General features: G+C 37.9%; 1 pseudogene; it reads left to right on the top strand.

Annotated features, from left to right (window-relative positions):
* The first annotated feature begins 3312 nt into the window (after positions 1–3312).
* LOC117411281 (regulator of microtubule dynamics protein 2-like) overlaps positions 3313–22051 on the top strand; it is a 59939-nt pseudogene continuing 41200 nt past the window's right edge.

Below are 22051 nucleotides of genomic sequence, written 5' to 3'. Positions count from 1 at the left end.
ATATTGATTCGTATTTTGTAATAGTCTTGTACTTACTAGAACTGAAGTCATTGTATTTTATCTTGCTCTTAATTGCATTAATACTTGTACTGTGATTCTTGAAATGTATTTTTTGTTTACGACTGTAAGTCGCCCTGGATAAGGGCGTCTGCTAAGAAATAAATAATAATAATAATAATAATAATAATAATAATAATAATAATAATAATTATTGTCTTTAGAGATCTTTCAACTGTCGATTACACAGAACTGCATCTATTGTGGATTCCTACAAACCCATATACATGTTATAAAGGACTGTGTTGTAAGGGGTGACATGTGAAAGAAAATAAGCTTTGAAATACCATTTTAGATAGAGATACTGTGTGGCCAAACGTTTTGCTTCATAAACTTGAATGAAACCTGCTGAATAATGTTATGTTAACATATTGAATTACATACCACTTTGTAGTTTTCCATATACTTAATGAAAAACTGACAAATTGAAAAATGTGACATTTGGAAATCTAACATGAGATACTGTTAATAATAATAATAATAATAATAATAATAATAATAATAATAATAATAATAATAATAATATATTATTATTATTATTATTATTTAATTGTCTCAATCCAAACATTTTATGTGATGCAAAACTTTTGGACATAGCTCTATCTATCTGTCTACCGATATGTTTGAAAGAAGGTATTTTGATAGACTCCAGTTTTTGAGCTTCTCCAAATTTTGAGCTTAACCGATTCTTCTTCTAAAAGGTGACTCAAAGTAGTTTGCTTAGAGTTACAGTGGGTGGCTCATGGAGACCATGTAGAGCCTTTCATACAGTAGGCGTGTGCCCTACACTGAGAAAGTATAAAGTTCACCAAATAAATATGCATGTCAACTACATCTCTCTGAGCACAAGCTTTTCTTGTCTCAATGTCCAAGTTTACAACCCTGTGTACATAGACAAAATAAACCATGTTGTCATTGAGAGCTTAAAGCCTGATTCACACTGATCCTGTGTGCTCCTGCCAGAGCCTTCTGCAGTATCTGCACAAAATAATTCAGGTATGGATAATCTTCCTAGAAAGATGCTCCTATTGTTCTAATAAGTTGGTCCCCAGGTTGCCCTCTTCAAAACATATAAGAATAAATCCTCAAAGATCGAAGTTCTTTCTTCAGCAGCTGTGTTGCCTTACAGCTGAGCCAAGCTTTGGAGACCCATCAAGGATCCTGTCCACTTTGCCAATGGGGGCAGAAGTACTTTAACTGACGTCCTGATTAAAGGAGGCATAACAGATAAAGAACCATGTCAAACAACTAGTATTAGCAGCAATGGGTATTCTCATTAAGTGATTTTCTACACCCTGCTATTCCAAATCTTTGCAACAAACACAACTCGACATTTGAATTACAGATGCTGTATATAAGTATAGGTAAAGATGGAGCAACAAGATAAGCTCTTCAATTATTCATTCCAACAATCTGAAACTTGCATAATGTTTAAGATATTCTTGTTGCCTTGATTTGAATGCTAAGGTAATGGAGCAGAACCTTCTATTTAAATAAATATGGGTGCCTTTAGTTACCAAATGATCTTCAATGGCAATGTAGTGGCACAGACCACCCAAGTGACCCACATTTCGTGGCTCGGGCTCAGATTCGTAAAACCTGCAGACCTGCAACAGTCCTTGTACAACTCTCAAAATAAAACTTATGTAAGATCACTGTTTAGGTGATGTAAAAAGCTGAAGTTTGTTATTATCAGCATATGATTGTATGTAAGCTCCATTCATTAATGAGTTCATAATTCAAATTGGAACCCCCTACCCCCACACTCATTAGCAACATAGTTGATGAAACTTGGGATCTATGTGGTACTGCTGAAGATAGTTATAAGGATAAGGATATGCTAGGAAAATTGCTTAATTGTGCATGGCTAAAAAAAAATTAATAAAAAAAAAAAAAAAAAACGAATGACAGTGCAGCCCATTGAATTATGATTTGAAATGTATCACATCATAAATATTAACGATTTTTCTAACAGCAAGACAAAGCGGCCCTGAAACCTGTGTACAGCACATGTTTTAGTCATCAGACCTAAAATGGATAATAAATAAATAACCGGTGCATATTGTATCCTAGACTTTACACAAAGTATTTACTCCTACGTGCAACATTTCTTTTCTGCAAGACCAAGCGGGGTAATGTACACAAAGGATCTGAACTGAATTTATGAATGAAGCATTTCAACGCTCCTCCCCTCAGAAGCCGGACCAAGGCGATGACGTATGTGACAGCAAGAACGCCTTTTAGTGCTACTCTGCTTCACTTGAGTGGGGAGGCGGAACTATAGTTCTAAGCGCTGGTGGGGTTTGGAGGAAGGTTTAGTGCTGTACACAGAACTGTCAAAAAATAAATAAAGTGGTGGCCTGCTAATGTCAGGCGCTGCAGAGATAAAAGTAAGAACGTTGAACTTGTTTGTACAGCTATTTATATTAAAGATAAATTTAAAGAAATACTGTACATATTTTCACAACCCGTTTCATACACACATGATTAACATGCGTAACACATGATTTACATGTGTAACACTCCTCCACTCCACCTTCTCGAATGGTTTGGTCTAGAATCAGCTCGTCTCACTGTCCTATTGAAGCCGCTTAAGAGCTAATGATGAGACAGGTTTTGAAACAGAAGTGCATCGTTTGCTAAAAAATACATATTCTATTATAACAACCACTGTTAGGTAATGTATCTGTTTTATAGCCGATAGTTAAATAGACGAAGTGGCCTTAATGGATATGAATAAAAAAATAAAATAAATACATGTTCATACCGTTGTATGTATTGTTTTCAGTGTAATAATAATTTGGTGCTCCATAACATCACAATATAACTAAACATATTTGAATGAAAAATGCCCCCCCATGACCAGCCACGCAGGTGTGTTTCCCCTTCCTGCACACAACCAATGCACTGCCAACAAAACCCATCCCTGCCCTTTTTAAATCAATGTCTCACACTGGGTGTTGGGATCTTAGAGCATGAACATGTTTACAATTTTCTTGCTCTCCCATATTTTAAGTTGCCTTCCTTACGTAATGTACAAACTATATACAGTAGAAAGATAAATACATTTTTCAAGATTTGTAATTGGGTATGAATACAGTACTGTTAATGTTCCATGACTGTATTACTTGTATCAGTACACTGGTTGGTAGTTTAAAAACATCATAAACTTCCTTCCTGAACTTATGTAGCTCTGGGATAAGTACAAGTGACTAAGGGCAGTCAGGGTATTATAGCTTAGCAAATAATACCCGGATGACTGGAGTGGGGGGGGCAATGCTTCTTTTCCAGGAGAAGCAGGCGGAGATGCTGGAAAAGCTGACCACCCTGATCCTGTGTGTGTCCGAGCTGAAAGACGAGGTGAAGAGCCTGAAGGAAGGCATCCCCAAGCTGCAGAAGCAGGTGAGGGAAGGGCTGCGGGGCAAGCTTGAGTCACGCAGGATGAGTCCCCTGCACAGAGCAACACGCAGGAAAAGAACAGTGGTACCCAGAGAGGAGCATCTGAGCTCGGGGGAGGCTGAAAGTGAAGGCGGGTGAGTATTTAAATGGCACTTGTTCGCATTTATAATATGCTTGTATACGTTATCCACCATGACACTGCCATTTACATTATTAGGTCTTTCACATTTACCAAAATGTCTACGTGTACACTACCCGCAGTAAACTAAATTGTACCATTTACACAGCCCGTATTTTAGACATTAACTGATCTTGTCAAGGAGACATTCTCTGACATATCACCCAGCAGGTAACCCCTTGCCATCTCTAACAGCATGCTGTATTCTTCTCTTAGATGGGGAGATAGTGTGATGAGCATGTTTAGGTTTTCCGAAGGTTGATCATCATTAGATTATGTGCTGCTTCCTAAGATCCCAATATTGTATTAGTAAAGATCTGTGAAAAGCATCTGCCACTTAAAGCCACATTCATATAAATACATAAATAAGCATTACATTATTATTATCCTGGCAGCAATATACAGTAATACTTGTTTCAAATTAGCTCTCTTGTATAGTTTACTTAACAAGGAACATTGTATTACTTGCCAATTTATCACAATTCAGAAATGCCTCAAAATATGAGTTTCCTTTGAAGTACTGTATCAATGATTTAGTACATGGAACTCCCAGCATTTTTTGCAGTTAGCTGCCGAATACCTTGAGTATGTATAGGCCAAGTTTGAGTTACAGATAAACAGCAGGTGTTACCTTTTTAAAATTATATATGCAAATATAAAAAAGCTAACTTTTCTTTATACATACTGCATACAGAACTACTAAATCTTTGTTCCACTGCTTGCAGTTTCTAAGTGAGAATACTCAGTACAGTAAACTAAACACGATTGTTTAATATTATTTTCCTTTCCCAAAAATGAATTTGTATTTCATTTCACCTTGGCTAAATATTTCTATTTCCCTTATATCTACACTCCCAGACTACCAAGGTAACCACAGTCTAAGGTTATTGGAAACAACAACATCCATTTTTTTGAAATGGTTACAAATTTGGTCTTGTATTACTGTATACCAGTACATGTAAACTTATTACTGAAAAAGAGCATTTCCTTTTATTTGGTGTATTTTGTTCCTCCTTATTTTTGACTAGATGCTACAATATGGGGTAAACACATATCCCTTATAAAGTCATGGCATCGCCACATTCAATATCAGTTTCACATACTTACCCCTTTGTGATGCTAGGTGATGAAAGTGTAGGTGCATGAATTAACATGTTTTTGTCTCTCCTTATGTAACAAAAAAAAAAAAAAAAAGTGAGGTTAAAAATGCTCATGATGAGCTGGATTTTCATGCATACCCTGCAATTAATGCTGCAGAAGCTTGCTCTCTTCCTGCATAGTCGCACAAGCTGGATTTGTTTCAAATACCTTCAGGATGCATCTTGACTAATACTTTTTTTTCTCATGTGTACTGTGGACGAGAAAGACTGGAAAGGTGCCAAAACACACTGTATATATTGTAATGGAAAGGGCAGCATCGCCTTTAAGAAATGGCGGTGCCATAGTAGAAACTACACAACCCAGAAGCCTGAGTACAAATTGGTAGGGAGGGGTTACTGGGTTTATAAGGAAACAAGGCAGAACAATCGGGGCGATGTGTGATCGTGGGGAACACCGCCTGATTGTCCTGCCTGGTGAAGCCAGCAAAAGTGTGTTTTGGTTCCTGAAAGTATCGGAAGGTAAAGTGAATGCGTTGCATTTAGATAGTGAATCATTGTTCAGTTTAAAATGAGTGCGTTTTTCCTCTTGCTGAGGTAGTCTTTTATTTTGCACAGTTTATTTATTTTCTAAAGTGTTTTACCAGCTGTAATTCATTCTGGTTGCACTGTGTTTAATTCAAAAATCCTGCGGTGTTCTGTTGTGCGCCGTCACAGCAGCTGTTCTGCTGAAAGACAAGTGTTGTGTATACGACCCGGGGACTGAACGAGTATTGTATATTTACGCGCTGCAGGAGCAGCGAGCTACACTCAGCTCAGGGCTGAAAGAAATAACTGAAAACACCAGATTTTGGTTGCGAGACATTGTTTATTGTTTGTCTGGACAAAACTCGTGTTGCATCTGTTATACAGTGAAAGCGCTAGCATTCCGCCTTCTGTTAAGGGACACAACTTCCATCCATGGACGTCAGGGGTCTTGGCTGGAGGGGATCCCTCCCCACAGCCTGGATACAAATACTGGTGCTCCTGGCTCATTCCTCAAGAGGGAGCCATTGGTATATGTTGTGGACGTTGCAGGTGGTAGCCAGAGAGAACCCCACCTGTACCTACCTGTGTTTCTGGATCACTCCACTAGGAGTCCCCCTCTCCTCACGTGTGTTCTTCGCCACTCCACTAGGAGAGAGTCCATCTTTACTTCCTTGTGTTTTCAGGACCATTGCACACGAGGGAGCCAGTCCTGTGCTTACTTGTGTTGCAGGATCACTCCACCAGAGGGAGCCTGGCTTCAACTTACCTGTGCTGTTGGATCACTCCACCAGAGGGTGCCTGTCCTCAATCCACCTGTGCTGTTGGCTCACTCCACCAGAGGGAGCCGGTTCTTCGCTTACCTGTGTTACTGAATCACTCCAGCAGAGGGAACCTCTACACTACTTACCTGTATCCACAACTACGTCGGCCAGAGGCTGCTTCTGAGGACTAGTGTCGCCCAGTCGGGACATTCCACAGGCCGAAGCCTGTAGTACCGTGGTAGACTTGAAGTAGCTTAGAGAGGGGCGAAGAAGTGAGTCAGTCAGTGGCCTGTACAGGGCAATAGTCTGCTGAAGAAATTGCATAATTGTGTAAATATTGTAAATAAAGTTCATTCACCTGAATACGCATCGAGTCCGTGCCAGTCTGTGAGAGCAAAAAGTCAGTGACCAGTAGCACCACACTACCAGTCGTGTTACATTATATAAAAAAAAAAAATTCAAAGCATACTGGTGCCAATTGTGACTGCATTCAGTAGATTTACCTTCTGGCAAAATACCAGCGAAACCCTCCAAAAACCCAGACTTTGAATGTTTTAAGAAGCACGTCTGCGTCTTGCAGTTTTGCAATTCACCAGATTAATAGACTTGACCGTCGAAATGTAGTTATTTAAGCAGAAATACTTTTTCAAGGGTCAGCGATACATTTGTATGAGATCAGAATTTTAATTAGTTTTGAGAAAAAGTAATGTTTTGAAAACGCAGTCAAAATAAAACAAAGACCACCTTGAAAAATACATTTTGTTTACTTGACATTATCTAAAAATGATAAACATCTTTAGTTGTATAGCCATAGTTAGAGCCCCGTGAAATTCTTATTTTTTATAATTTTATTTCAGAAATGTTGTTTTATTACAGATACACATTAACTACTAAAATAGATGTACAGTACACCCTCATTATAACAATAATATAAACACACATTGTCAACATCCCTGTCTGTACGCACGTGATGCCACCTCTGCAGTGAAGTCAAGTCTTTTGTCTTAAGAAGTGTGCGCTGTGTAACTACGCCTCTGAAATGCTGGAAACTATATTGATCATTTGAAAAAAGGAAACATAGGCATATCTGTCGTGAATATAAGTTGTCAAAAAGCACTCTTTTTTTTGGCTTGTTCAGCAACCATGCAGCAAAGCAAAATTGATTAAAGAAAAAACAACATGAAGATCCGATTAACTTTTCATGTCGGGTTGATCTGGAATAAAAGCTCAGTTTGGGATTCTTGCGTGTTGGAGTAAAATTTGGTGCACTTTGAAACGATTTATGTAATTGATTTTGTATAAAAGTTCAGCTTCAGTTTGGCATTTTTGCTTTTTGTACTGTGCTTTAATTCTTTAACGAATAGGATAAAGCAAATGCAGAATACTGCATACATGAGACAAACAGGTACATGTAATTCTACAATCTCATCTCATTAACTTACTCCAACAGTTTATCGTTCATTTTGATTGTCCTTTCGCTATAACAAACCTCTCGATATAACGAACAAAAGGCTTGGACGCCAACAGGTTCGTTATAACGAGTATGTATTGTATATCATTATTTGTTTATTTAGCAGACGCCTTTATCCAAGGCAACTCACAGAGACTAGGGTGTGTGAGCTATGCATCAGCTGCAGAGTCACTTACAATTACGTCTCACCCGAAAGACGGAGCACAAGGAGGTTAAGTGACTTGCTCAGGGTCACACAATGAGTCAGTGGCAGTGGTATTATGCATTTCTCACTGTATTTAATGAATGTATTGTTACTGCATCTTGTAAATCGCTTTGTGATGGTGGTCCAGGTCAGGATTAACCGAATCCTGACCTGAGTGTAACATATGTTTGTGTGTGTGTGTGTGTGTATATGTGTGTGTAATATATATACTGTGTATATATATATATATATATATATATATATATATATATATATGGTATATAATTAGAGGTCGGCACGGGTAGAAAATCTGGAACTGGGTACCCGCCGTGAAAAATACCCAGGCACCCAGTTCTTTTTCGGGTAATGATTAAAAATTTTAAAAAATCACATATATTAATGTTTTAAGTACATAATACATATTTAAATACTATATTGTACATGTGCATTTAATTCCTTTGGATGTTGTAGACTTCTGTATCCTTTTTAAGCACTGGAAACATTGAAATAATAATCATAAAACATCTCAGTTTGAATACAGCTATTATTAATGTTAAATGCGCTTCATACTGCGGGATTCTTTGCGACATCTATTGGCCATATTCCGCTATTGTTGTTTCAAAACATGGCATCTAGCAAAGGAAACTTGTGTGGAATTTCTTTACCAAAGCAGGAAACAACGGATTTTGCCAAGGAAATATTTCATTCAAAGTAGGAAGCAAAAATATTTTGTATTTAACCCGAAACAAAATAGGTAAACGTTTCTTAAGTGTGTGAGTAATGTTTTTCTCATACTGATTTAATTTTGCACCTATGCATTTTGGAGTGTATGCTTTTTCTTTGTTAATCTACTTCACTAACACAGCTCACAATCCTTTTTTATTTGTTTATTTATTGTTAAATAAAGGCTACTTATTACATTTTTGGGGAAGAAATTATATCTGCACAATCACTGCAGATAAAGCATTCCAGAGCTGTAGCCAGCCATGAAAAATCACAGAGGCACTGATGTATAGTGAGGAGCAGTTTCTATCGGGGGCAATCCCCCACACCCCTACCTAAAATGACATAGTAATATTCACAATTAAGCTATTGTTACAATTGTTCAACTTTGCATAAACTGGGTCTGCTAAACTGCAGTTTACAAGTCACTTCCACTAGCGATTTAGCGTTGGAATAATAAGCTGGGTTGGCTAAACTGCGTGCTACCGGAATGTATTATTCCTTATTAGTCTGATATCTACTTTAATCAACATTATTACAGTACTTTGCCTCACCTTGTATAAAAAAATATAAATAAATAAATAAATAAAGTAAATAATTTGCGGTTGTTTCAAAGCCATTCAAACGTGTTTAACTAGCTATGGTGGCATGAAGTGAGCCATACGGTGTCACTATAGTCTGCAATGACAGTAAACATTTGTGAAGAGCACTGCACAGGCTGTAGATATCAGCAGGACTTGGGAATTAATGTATGCACCCAAAGGATGAAATGCATTTTATTTTGTGGCAAAATCACTAACAAAGTATAAAAGAGCATAAATAAATAATTATTAGTATGATTTTATCCGAGGCCTGTGCCTTATAGCTGACTACGGTCTTGGAATTGAAGCCACATGGTTATATGGGTTTATGTTATCACTGACGTAAACCCAACAGGATGTTGTTTTGTTTCCGAATTAGTTCCTGAGAAGAATAGTCGCCGCAGTTGTTATTATTGAGGCGTAATTGCCGCTCGCTGTGTGTTATAGTTTTCTGTAAAACATCGATATCCTGTCAGTTAAGAAAACGCTTAATGCAAAAGCTTGTTTTAATGTTGTCTTTATTACGTCGGCCAGAGACCCACTCTTACAACTGTATTGTCATATTTTCTACATTTTCTTTAAATTCTCAAATTAATAAATCAAAACCCGGGTAGTGTCAAGTAATTTAAAACCTGGGATTTCGTGAACCTGTGCTGACCTCTAATATTTATATTAGAGACCACGTTTCAACACAAACACTTTAAATCAGCTTTCAACATGTGTATGTAAGATTAAATATGAATCTTCTACATTTTATGTAGCGGTTGTCATACATGCAATACTGCATCCTGGATTGCAACAACCACCTATTAGTACCTAACCTTTACTTCTTAAAGAGCAAACCAGAAGTACCTAACCTTTACTTCTTAAAGAGCAAACCAGAAGTACCTAACCTTTACTTCTTAAAGAGCAAACCAGAAACTTTCTGGTACTGTAAAATGCTCTAACAGTTAAAAAATAAATAAATAAATAAATAATAATAATAATAATAATAATAATAATAATAATGCGGCTTATCCCTGAGGGTTAGGTAGACAATACAGCTTCATCTATTGGAGTTTTTTGCCCCCGTTTTTGTTTCAGTTACATTCTTAAAATCCAAAGAAAAACAAACTATAGAAGAACTCGGCAGTGATTTGCAGTTTCATGCAAGATTCTGTTCTTCACAGCCTTCTAGCACTTGAATGCTAGCCAGAATAAGGAATGGCAGAATAATTTACAGCAATAGTTGGCTTTATTTCAATAGTAATACAAACAAGGCATAGAATTATGAATAGGATTTTGTTCTTTGAAGTTATGGGAAACCTTTTTTTTTTTAAATTAAACGTTCATTGCTACAGTACTTGAAAGGACCAGTATGTAGACATGAGGATTTTCACAACTGCCAATGTGATCTTTTTTTTTCTTCAATCAATACGTTCTCACTGGTTCACTTAACATTGCTTTCAGTATTTCTTGATGTTAGGTTTCAGAATATGCATAGTGGTTACCAAAACCAAGTCAGTAGTGGTTCAATACAGCTTGATTATGTCTATAGTACATTATCAACCATTTTCTGTTTTTTCATGCAAAAACTGTAGTCTGGCCTGTAGCAACACCAAATTAGAATCTGGAGATTGACGATTTTAAAATGAACTGTATTCCTCTTTAATGATCTCTCTCAACCACTGTGATGATTTATTCCCATTTAAGGTACTATTTTATTAATCCTGTGCTAGGCTGTGAACCCTTTGCCCTTTTTAGCAGACTGTTAATGGTTAGAGCAGAGGCTAGGAATCCATTCCACTGTGAACAAAGTGCACATATTGTACTGTTGAGTTCAGTCACCTGCTGATTCTGCTTTTGTGTAAAAGTAGTAGTGAGAAACCCCATTGGAAATTAGGTGCTGCACCTAAGTTATCTTGCAAATCCTGACCATGGCTCTGCATGTTCCATCTACTTTAAGCAGTTACTTATTAACACTGGCTCTGACTTGATTTTAAAAATGTTAAAACATCATTGATTTTAAGAAATGGTAGTTTTTGATTGGTCTCAGACACAACCTACAGTATTTTGTTGTGTCCCCACATGTCTTACCAACAGTATACACTGCACCAGGCACCATTCATGTGAAATACAGGATTCAGGCCACACTCTGTGCTTGTTCCCTTTTAACTTTGCTGTACCATTTAAAGTAATTTTTATAAAACAGTGTAATTTTCCTTCTGGTCTGATGTAGCCGTCTAGATTGTTGGAGTACTTGTGACATTGCCTGACTGCTGTATCTGTTTGGCTTTCTTCTTTGATGTGTCAAATGCTGCAAACCACTCTCTGTTAAAATGTAGAGGCTGCTGGGAGTTTATTGAAGTTATGTTGTTGAAGATGCAATGCCCTTTGTATTGATGAGTGGAGTGTGTAAACTAATAAGTTGACATAATCCATAGGTCCCTCACCTGTGTTTATGTATAGAGGAAATGCTGTTTGATCCAGATTCAAAACTGTCTGCCATACTATAATTAACCTTTCAACACTGGGCCTTGATTTACACCTGTCCTACTGGACATACTGTAGGAGTGGTTTAAAATAATTCAGATCTATATTTTATATTTCACAAAAGGATGTGGGGTGAGTGTAACAAGCTTTATGTCATCTCCAAAGTACTTGTCACATGTAAACAAATGATTAAAAAAAAAAAAATCAGCTCCAGTGATAACATTAAATATTGTATGTGGTTGTATATGTGCATAACACTAGTCATATCCACAAAAGGAGACATTTTATAACATAATGGGGCTAACTTACCCCTACTCCCCCTTTGTTGCAAAAGAAAAAGGGAAATTATGATTGATTTCTTATTTCTCCAAATCAATCAAATGTTGTGCATATGATAGTGTCTAGAACTGTGTGGAAACAGGTGGTATTAAAACATAGTGCTGGGACAAACACGTGATTTACATGTTCAGATATCCGCTCATAATTTAAATATTCGTTAGGATATTTGTTTGTTTTTCAAAAAGTAATAAAAGCCTGAATGCAGGCAGAGATAGCAGCAGGGGCAGGGGGTGTAGGCTTGGCCCCTGTGTTTGTGCCTTTATTTTAAAGCAAGATCTTACAATATGTAACAAATTAAAATAGAAAAATATCACAGGAGTAAAGAATAAGTTGTGTGAGTGTGGAGTAGTGGTTAGGGCTCTGGACTCTTGACCGGAGGGTCGTGGGTTCAGTCCCAGGTGGGGGGACACTGCTGCTGTACCCTTGAGCAAGGTACTTTACCTAGATTGCTCCAGTAAAAACCCAACTGTATAAATGGGTAATTGGATGTAAAAATAATGTGATATGTTGTAACAATTGTAAGTCGCCCTGGATAAGGGCGTCTGCTAAGAAATAAAATAATAATACAAAACACCAAATAGCAGTTCAAGTTAAACGTTGTTTTGTTTATTCCCGAAATAAAGCGTACATAACATTAACACAGCATTTTATTTATTTTTCTTTTTTTTCATTCCTTGCCATTGTCGTTTCTTCTCAGTAAACAGTAGCCATGAAAACATTTTCATAAAGTAATAACATGAGGTTTACGTGTGTCTTTTTGTAGCTGAACAAGCAAACGAAAATTGAAATTTAACTTTAAACACTTCAAATAAAACAAATTGGAAATGGCATTGTAAAGTGAAGGGGAAAAAAACGTACCATTTTGGTTCTCATTTATTACATTCCACATAAAAGAAAGTCGCAACAAAAAATATATAATACAATATATATAAAAATCACTACACAACATTTTCAGGAAGTTGGGTACTGTTTAAGTGAGGCATTTCAGAATGACGTGCTTGCCTTTTTTCTGTCCCATGAGATTCTGACTCTAATGCAGGACAACGCTTTTTTGTCCCTATTGGCTTTCCATAGAGATCATTATGTGTGTACGTGCATAATCTGTTTTTTTTTTACTTTTTTTACTGGAACTTAAATAGAGGCTCAAGAGCTGCTGTGTTGATCCTGTGTTTATATATATATATATATATATATAATATAATATAACACGGGATCAACACAGCAGCTCTTGAGCCTCTATTCATCTCGCATATCACATGGCGCTCTTTTTCATTTGCCATTTTTTTTAACTGTTGCGCAAATTCTGGTGAGACAGTAAGTGTAAGATATTTTTGTCATTTGTAGTGAATACGAACATCTGATTTTTGTATCCGAATACATGTCAAAAAAATATGTTTGAATATTCTGATATTTGTCCCAGCACTATTAAAACATGAAGTCTTGTCATGACAAAGCATAAGTACACAGCTTCACTTATGTCCAAAATAAGTAACATTTTCAATTATGCAGCACGCTAAATGTTGTTCTTTTGAATTTGAATGCTTGTTTGGAATCTCGGTTGTTGCTACCTGTTTCTACCATTTCAAAAACCACATTCCTCACTTAAAACACTTGCCTTTTTATTTTCTGATTCAGACATTCCACACCCCGAGGTTAACTAGGCAGGTGTTCAAGACCTTGAATTATAGTAATCCTGACATTTGTTTAAAGTGCTGTCCGTGTCTCATTTGTTTTTCCAGTGTCACTTGCATCTGATAGAATATCTATGGTGGGGGTGATAGGTCAGAGGTAATTCGTGTTGGCCCTTCCCAGTCCTCCAAGGTTCTGAGGCTGAAGGGAAAACATGCATGCAAGAATGGTAAACTGCGCAACAGGAAAGCATTCAGGCTCGGCAGGAGCAGATGGCAAAATTACTGGCAGCGCAACAGGTGGCTAACTGCCGACAGCGAGAGGCCAACCGCAGACAGCGATAGTAGCTCAGAGTTGCTACTACCGGAGCAAGAGTCACTGTCGTCGGAGCAAGAGTCGCTGCTGCCAAACAAGCACCAGCAGCCTGAAGCACCTGTTCACATATCTCCCTGGTGTGAGTATTGTTGGGAACCGCTGGAGAGAATGCCCTGATGTCTCGCCCTACTGGTGCGGACTCCATGAAGAGTTTGGACATGGATGGCAAGATTGCCAGTACACAGAGCCAGAGAGACTGGAGCTGCCGCTGTCGGCAAAACCGGAAGGAGAAGCCCCGCTGTCTCCCGAGCTGAAAGGAGAAGCCCAAGAGCAGGAAAAAAAGAAGCCGCTGAGACCGGGGAGGAGGTGAGGTGGCCGTGGAATGGCCGTGTGTGCTGTGCACAAGTGGGAGGATGTGTGACAGGGCAAGTCCCTACACACTGGGGAAAGTGTTTTGTGGATGTTTTAACACAGCCACATGTTTAATTGGTTAAGGGTTAATTGTTTAATTGATCGTTGTTTTATTGTGCCAGAATCACCTGGAATTAACGTAATTAAGTAAGGTATTTAAGCAGGTCAAAATGGTTGGTCTGTGTCTGTGAAGGCTAAGGCCTCTAAAGAGACCTGTGTGGGACACAGACCTGACAAAGGTATTGTGTTATACTTGCAGAAGTATGTATGTTTGTTGCTGGTAAGCGGCTTAGCCGTCCAGTTTATAGTTTATGACTTACAAAGTATAGTTTAGGAAGGAGTTAGGCTTTTGTTTGTTTTGTTTGTTTATTTTGAATAAATATACAGGTACCGTTCTGTTTGCAAAATATCTGTCAATCTATCTATCAATGGGATTACAGGAGAAAAGGAAGTAAATTTCTGTCTCATTAAGATGATTTTTCAAATTGTCCCTTGAATCTCACGTATTTTGACCCAAGGAACGATGTTGCCTCCTCCAGACGTTCCAAGCTAGGAACGCACATTTCCAAAATATTGAAAAGTATCACATGATGGCGGTGTGGTAACATCAACATTCCAAATCGACTAACATTGCTGTGACTGTACATTTAAGAAGATTTTTTTCCCTGAAGTAAGTGTATTTATGGTTTATATGGATATGTGTGGTAGATATAAGATTAACAATTTCATATTGTTTTTTGTTACTCTGTCAAAACAGCTCATGTATATTCTGAATCAAGCAGGCTGTAAATCTCAATTGATGCTTGCTGTGCTTTCCCAAAGATGTTACGGCTTGCATTTTACAATGTCGTGTAGGAACTTGTAAATCTTTTTTCAATTCCGACTTACTCTTGAGCATGCTGCACTTTATAGCCCCAGGCATCTTTGACATAAGTATTTCAATAATACAATTTTAACATGACATTTATCATATTAGAAAGGAATTCTGAACTGACATGCAGGAAGATAAACTGGAAGTACTGTCTATAACTTCCAGAACTGGGCTGTAAATTCAGTTTAAATAGATACCTGTTTAATGGAATTCTGAACTAATTTACCTGGGATTATTTCTAACAAACACTAAACACTGGAGTAAGCAGGTGATTTATTAAAATGCCGCTATGTTTCACAGTATTGTATTTAAGACAGGATATTGCTGGTGTGCAATTGGATATAATCTTCATATTTTGGTTGCTAACTTTGGTACCTGAGGAACTCGTCAACCTGCTAATCCCAGAACAGCTCCAGTGTGGAATAGTGCATCGATGGGCTTTTGTTACTGTCAATCACATATGGATCATTGTAGCTCAAGTGCACAGAATTCTGAGGAGGTGTTCCCTCCATAAGTAGCAGATGATACATAAACCACATGTGATAAGAAAAGAGTTCCAGTTTAGGTGGTGTTTACGTGCAAAATGGCTGTGTAACTCAGTGAGAATGTGTATAAAAGAGATAAAAATGCCCATTTCGGGGGGTCACCGAGTTGCTCACCTGGTACAAGCGCAGCCGCACGGTGCACAGGGCGAGTCATACAGTGCAGGTTTCCGTCCTGGCTGTGCGAAGTAAGCCAGTCTTCGCTGGGGGCTGCGTAGGGAGCGTAGCATTGGCTCTGGTGCTCCCGTGAGTTAGCAAGGGTAGAAAAATCCCAATACAAAATACAATTATTTTAAAATAAACTTTAAAGAATGCTCAAATTTTGCTGCATCTGTGCGCTTTTTGTTATTTCCCCCCAGTTTCGGTAATCCATTGCAAATACAATCCGTTTTCACTTCGACAGAAGAACAGCTTAACCAACAGCAGCTCAAAACACTCAGGTATCACATTTTCTGCTGCTTGCGCAGGTGCACAGGAGCGCAATACTAGAACACATGAGATGCGGGCTGGAAGTGATGTAGGTAAAAAAAAAAAAAAGTGATGTGGGAGCAAATACGGAAGTTTAAATCTGTAATAAAGTAATCGCTTGCTTTTGTTTTAGGGCATTGAAAAATTGTAGGTCCCCGATTCAATTTTTTTACATGCCCCACCGAAATCTGTACATGCCCCGGGCATGTCGGGCAATAAAATTTTCGAACACTAGTTAGGGTGGTAAAAGTGCTGGGGACTGTTTCTCCTCGTCGCTCTACAGTGAACCCTGCTGGCCAGGCACCCAGTGAGCTCAAAGGCAGACCCCTGCAGGGCTGACCTTTGTCCTCCAGAGGTCGGTAACTTGTTGACATCCGCACAAACATGCGAGGGGATAACAGTTTCCATTCAGAGGATGAACTGCAGTACCTATTCGAAAGTGATTTGTTATACAGTAGCATACAGTAATTCCTGGGCTAGTCATTATTAATTTGTTCTGGCTACACTTTCATACACATAGGCCTTCAGGTGTAGGAGGGACAACATAGAGTAGGTGGAGATGTGAGAAACAGAGTACAACTACAGCAATGGAAACAAGGTTATACAGTAAATGTGTAAACTCACTACATTCTTGAGCAAATTTATGTCTAATCTAATACTAATCTGTTACCTCACACAAGCAATAATGTGGCTATAATTGAACTGACCATAAAGATCTAGGATCTGTTGCTAGTTATGTTTGAGGCAGGAGTAGTGGGGATGGTTTTGAATTGGGAGTAACGACCAGAAGTATCCCACATGTACCATCAGTTAATAAAGTACTTCTGTCTTGGTTGTATGGGTGTTTTGTCATAAATCAATAAGGTCTCTACATCTGCCTAGCCTTGTGGCTGTAGCATCTTATTCAAACAAAAACTTACTTTTCTTAACTAGAACTCTACAGAGCATTTTAAGGTTAAACAGAACTGCAGAAAGGGATTGGAAGCACTCAGATTTAGGGGAAAAGGGTATGACTGTACTGTATTGAACTATTCAAGCTTTAAACTGTTAATAGATGGATGTCGCTACAATCATTTGAGGCTTGGCTATCTTCCAGATACATGAATTCGTGCTGTTTTGTGTTCTGTTTTTTGTTTTGTTTTGTTTTGTTTTTACATTTCAGAATCTTAAGATCTGACCACCCACAAACTTCTTTTTTTTTTTTTTTTTGATTGAGTAAATATGCATGGCAAAGCTTTGCATGGACATGCATTAGTTCTGTTCCTTCCATTACCACCCAGCAGAACTTCAGAAAGTACAGGTATGGAAACATTAAATGTATTACCTGGTGTCTAAGTAATATGTTCCTAATTCTAATAAGTGTCTTGATAGCATCTATATATCCCCGCCCGTGTTATCTGGTTTCAACAGTATTGCATGAAAAATGATTTACATTACTGCTGCCAGATTATATATCTTTAAACACATTGTCACTGATAGCATTAGCAAGGCAGTGCTTTTGGCAGTGGGGGGAGCGCCCCTTGTACTCCCATCAGCTTGAATCACTGGGTATGGTACTGTATATGTTGGGGGGGAGGGGGAGGCAATGTAATCCAATGGGGCAAGACCCTTGTAGAAAATAAGTTTAGTTTGTTAAATGTGGCATGTACATGTGAAATATCTATCTCTGCACAATTTCTGCAATTACATCCCCCCCCCCCCACCCCGACACATGCACACACACACACATCTTCTATTTGTAGACTGTAAGTGATCTATTTATCAATTCACAAAGCTACAAAAACACCATACAGAAAACCCACTAATTATACTGTTGCTGCAAAAGCTTAATGTTAGTTTTCAGTCTTTTTTAATTATACAGAATTATTTGGGCATGTAACTAGCATGTTTTTTATTGTAGCTTAGGGTCAATGTACTGGGGAAATTGGCTCCCCTTACATCAATTACTGTATAGAAAGGCTCATTATAGGAAGTAGACTTGAGAATCTTCTGAAGTGAAAAGAGTAAGAGCCTCTGAGGCGCTGCAGGACATGGAGGCACATCAAGTGAGAGAGAATAGCTGCAGTGTATTAAAACTGAGCTCATGCTGGCCTCTGTGAATGCAACCTGTCAAGACAGTTTTGAATGAAGTCAGGTGTTGGTAACTAATAATCAACTCATTGTTTTCTAACGTGTGTGAAAATAAATACATTTTCTTTTTTTCTTTTCTTTTCTTTTTTTTTATAAAGGATTTGTATTAAGGTAGCCCCTGCTAATATGCGACATATATAAATATATATATAAAAAAGTTCCACATTCAGCCATTTAAAAAGGAGCTGCTTGGAAATCATAAAAAGGGAGGACCTAACCAGTTTTGTATGTCTAAACCTGACCTGGTAGTTTCAACCTGGTAGTTTCAAATGTGTCATCGTAACAAAGAAGTCCCAAGTCCCATATGCAAGTTCATAACCCCTCAGCTCCAAGCTAGTGCCAGTGGAAGCACATACTGTTACTTTTTCCTCTAGATCAATCCTCAGAGAATGCAAAGTTGAAGAAATAGCCAGTTTGGATAGACCTGTGTGGCACTTTAGCCTCACCAAAGTGGCCATAAGCAGTGCTTGAATGCATGACAAATCCAACTTCAAAAATCCACGGATACCATAATATTTTGCTTGATGCTTGTATATGATTTTTTGGAGTCCCCCCACGGAAGTTATTACGGCCTAAACTTAGTACAAATAGCAACAATTCAAATTTCAAGGGGGTTTAATGAAGACTGGTACCTAAGGGTCTTACAGCAATACTTATATTTTAGGACCCACATCCCCTAGGCTGAAGTTTGAATAAAACTCGTCAGTTACCCGTCGTCTGAAAATGTTCCAGAAGTGAGTAGGGTGCTACTAGTATTTTGTTCTGAAACCATTATGAGTAGAAAAAGGTGCTACACATCATGGTAGCATCTAAATTGACCCAGGGTGATTTTTCTGATCAAGGTCCCTTTCTCACTTTAGGTTGACCTTTGCAAGGACATAGGGCGAAGGGGACATTTACAAAAAAATAATGGCTATCATTTCTGAACTCGGCATGTCAGAAAACCCCCAGGTATATCTTTCTAGGAAAATCTGAGACGGACAGGCAACGAAATGTCCCTTTTCTGGTTGAGTTGGCGTGGAATTTTCTCAGTAAATTTATGAGTACAGAACACCAGCACAGTATCTCCCAGATGTTATCTTCATGACATGATTATTTTCTTAGTTATTACTGAAGTACAGGGTAACTGTTAATGCTTTGCATTACCAAAGCTCTGTTTGAAAACTTTTGCCTGAAAAAGAGTTGAATTTATGTTAGCACATTTTCGTCAAACAAAGTTGTTATTGCTGTAAAGGCGTAATTGCATTTTCCTTTTTGTTCTTTTACTTTTTTTGTAGTGTACTGCAAAATGAAAAAGCAAATGCCTCATTTAGTCACTTGTTGTTTACATTTAAATAATGTAGTTGCCAAAGAGAACAGCTTTGCCATGCAGCATAGACCCAAGAGGCTGACTCAACTTCTAATGTTTGCTGCCTTCCCTTGCTTCTGTAAAATAGAAGTAAATGTATTGGTTGACCTTTTAATTTTGAGATTCTGTGCGTAAGCCCTGTCATATGAATGTGCTGATGTCTTTGTGGTCCATATTGTTAGAGACAAACTCAATTGCTCTTTCAAGCCAGCTTAACGCAAAAAATCTATTTGAAAATAATTATCTGTTGCAGATTGTTAGAGGCCTGCTGTAGCAGGATAGCGTTGTGGCCCAAGCGGTTACCGGTGAGAATGAGACTGAGACTTAGAAATTGAGTTAAAGCACCAATGCATACGTTTATTAACAAATAAAGTAAATAAACACAAAAATACAGGACAAAGAAACAGGGTACAGCCAGGGACCAAAATAACAGATTTAAACCAAAATAAATCCTTACAGTCAGGCTGGGCAGTTGCCTTCACTGATGCTTTCCATACTCTCTCCAAATTCTCTTTCAAACTCCTCCAACTAAACAAAGGCTTTGGTTCCCGTTTTATACATCTCACCATTCCCAATTAGCACCTAATTATCTAACCTGGGAATGGTAACATTCTACAGGTGGGATTGGCAGGGATAAGATTTTATCCCATCCCTGCCAAACTTAAATAACAAAACATACATTATTTGCAAGTAGGGCTTCCGCCCTGCCACACCTACTAAGAACATAGAAGATTGTGCTCAGCCATAGTACTGTAGAAACAACACTGAATTCTGACTGACCCCATAGCGTGTTTAAAGAAGGGTTGAAGTAGTATTATACCAAAAAGACTGTTGACGCTATCCCAACAACCACTGAAAACAGTGCAGAATACAGAATACTGTATGTGCTTAAGAGATAACTTTAAAGTTGGTTGCGTGTAGGTGGCAATAAACCGACTCTGCAGTGGATAAATGCTTTTTCAAGTTGCACACAACTAGTAATAAAGTTATAGCAATTATGTGAAAGGTGTGTTTTCAACATACTTTTAAAATGTCAATTTTGTTGAAATGTAATTCGCATTGGCATCCGCGCCACTCAACAGTATATTAGAACATAAGAAAGGTTGTTAGTAGTTTATTGATCCCAGAATCTCATCAAGCAGCTTCTTGAAGGATCCCAGGGTGTTGGCTTCAACAACATTAATGGGGAGTTGGTTCCAGACTCCCACAATTCTCTATTCTGTGACTGTGCTGGAAGTAAAACGCTGTGGGTTTTCAGTTTTTATACATTGGACCAGTGAAGGAAAAATGAAAACAAAGCATATTTCAACACAGTAGTACAGCCATTTTTGAAAGAAAGAAAATACCTTTTTTTTAACAAGCATAGATAAAAATACTGGTACAGGATCCAACAACAAGTATAAACCATCATAAATGAAACTGACAACAAACCAGGCAGTGAGGGATTTTGTTTTTGTGGGTGGCTGGGAGGGTTCTGAATGGCTGGTCTATAGTTCTGAAACATTTAGCGTACACCCTCAGCATTTCTTAGCCAACAAGGTTGGGAGATCAGGATGAAGACAGATTTAGAACCTTGTATCTAAAACAAAATACAGAAATCAATTTCAACATTAGGCAAGTTAAGTGTCTGCTGTTGACAACACCTCTAAAGGCACACTTATATACGAAATTACATGAACCAGCACTGCAGCCGTTTTTTCATGAGATTTTGGACATAGCGTTGCTTACTGAACTTCAAGCTGGTATGATGATATTAACATGTGTTACAGTACTGGTGCTCTATTAAATCTGTAGCCCAGACTTTGCCTTTTGATAGTGACCTTGCACCAGGAACTGTTTCTTGAAAAATATTATACCTTTGTATTTATTAGTGCCACTCATTTCTTAAAAATGCATATGAAGGCAACACAAAAAAATCTTTATAGTGGATGAGCAGCCAAGAGTAGTTGCAAAAAATCTCATGGTGCAACAGTGCACATCGTGACAATATTGAAATACATGTGATGCAAAACAATTGTCAGGTTCATGCTTTACTATTCAAAAGCTAGAGCTGCAATTGTACACAGCAAGCAACTACTGTATGTCATTAGAAAAGATCTTGATAGAGTCTTATGACATTCATAGCAATCAGCTTTATTTAGGCTGATTTGGATTGTTGCTTTAATGCTTCTGTCAGTGTCAGGGCATGGTGCCATGATGCAAGTACTTTGCCCAGGTTTAAAGTTGGCTGTCAACTACAGTATACCCAAAGGCTACTTATATGTAGTCTTAAGAATTGCTGTTAGTGGAAAATCCTATCTTAAATGCTTCCTATGACGCACATAAATCAACTGCCAAGAGTTGTTATGGATTCCTTTCATCTTTTAAGTACAAGATACCTTCTTCTTTTATAGCTTTGAACAGAATCTTGATTTGTATTGTTTTTGGCTGTTCTTTTACTTATTGTTATATATATATATATAAATAATTACAGTGGTTTGCAGAAGTATTCACCCCCCTGCAAAGTTTTCACATTTTGTTGGCACAAAATCTACACTAACTACTCCA

The sequence above is a fragment of the Acipenser ruthenus genome, chromosome 6, assembly GCF_902713425.1.
Source record: "Acipenser ruthenus chromosome 6, fAciRut3.2 maternal haplotype, whole genome shotgun sequence".
Classification (NCBI taxonomy): Eukaryota; Metazoa; Chordata; class Actinopteri; order Acipenseriformes; family Acipenseridae; genus Acipenser; species Acipenser ruthenus.
The sequence above is the reverse complement of the archived record's forward strand: the minus strand, read 5'-3'. Positions and strand labels throughout refer to the sequence as shown.